Source organism: Nannospalax galili, unplaced genomic scaffold (genome assembly GCF_000622305.1).
Source record: "Nannospalax galili isolate Female #2095 unplaced genomic scaffold, S.galili_v1.0 scaffold6527, whole genome shotgun sequence".
Taxonomy (NCBI): Eukaryota; Metazoa; Chordata; class Mammalia; order Rodentia; family Spalacidae; genus Nannospalax; species Nannospalax galili.
In genome coordinates this window covers 3330-4276 of record NW_008355487.1, presented here as the reverse complement: position 1 = coordinate 4276, position 947 = coordinate 3330, and the positions used below count along the sequence as shown (strand labels likewise).

Genomic DNA, 947 nt, shown 5'->3' with positions numbered 1-947 from the left:
GAAAGCACTTTGTCCATTCCACCTGAATGACTAGCACTAGGTCTAAAGTAGGTAATTATAGCTGATCCAAAAAATAGCATCACAACTGCAAGGTGAGATGAACAGGTGGAGAAGGCTTTGGTCCTATTTGTGGCTGATGGTAATTTCAGGACGTAGAGATGATTTTACTATAGGAGAAAATTATTAACAGAAATGGAACCAAGACAAACAACAGAGCACCTAAGAAGACCATCATCTCATTCACAAATATGTTCCCACAGGCCAAGTGAAGTACCAGGGGTATGTCACAGAAGAAGTGGTTGATTAGTTTGCAACCACAAAATGGCACAGAAAAAAATCTGTGAAGTCTGACCTACCTGCCCTGGAATTCCACAGACCCAGGAGCCAACCACCAGCTGAGTAGAAACCATGGGGTTCATGAGTAAAGGGTAGCTCAGTGGGCTACACATACCACATAGTGGTCATAGGCCATCACAGTCAGGAGGAAGCACTCTGTAGCCCCCAGTTTAAGAGTGAAGCACATCTGTGTAGCACAGGCGGTGAAAGAAATGCTTCTTCTCTGGGTGGCAAGGTTGAAGAGCATTCTGGGAAGAGTAGCTGATATGTAACACATTTCTAAAAGGAAAGATTTCCAAGGAAAACATACATGGGGGTCTGGAGAGTAGAGTCCACCCTTCTTATTAGTCTGATGGTGCCATTGCCCACTAGGATGATGACATAGATGACAATCAACAAACCAAATAGGAACTATTGGAGATGGGGAACATCAGAAAATCCCAGGAGAACAAATTCCTTCAACCTGGTTGTGTTTCCTTCTGGTGCTTGTGTTTGGTGGTTCATCTGTGGGGTAGAGATAGTTAACAAAATGATTTGCTTTTTAGGGTAAGGGTTTAATTGTAACATTAGGTCATTAACAATACTTTCATGATCACAACACCTTTTTCTAG

At 42.6% G+C, this 947-nt stretch overlaps 1 pseudogene; it reads right to left on the bottom strand.

Moving 5' to 3' along the window:
• LOC103749997 overlaps positions 1-840 on the bottom strand; it is a 1676-nt pseudogene extending 836 nt beyond the window's left edge.
• Positions 841-947: the final 107 nt, after the last annotated feature.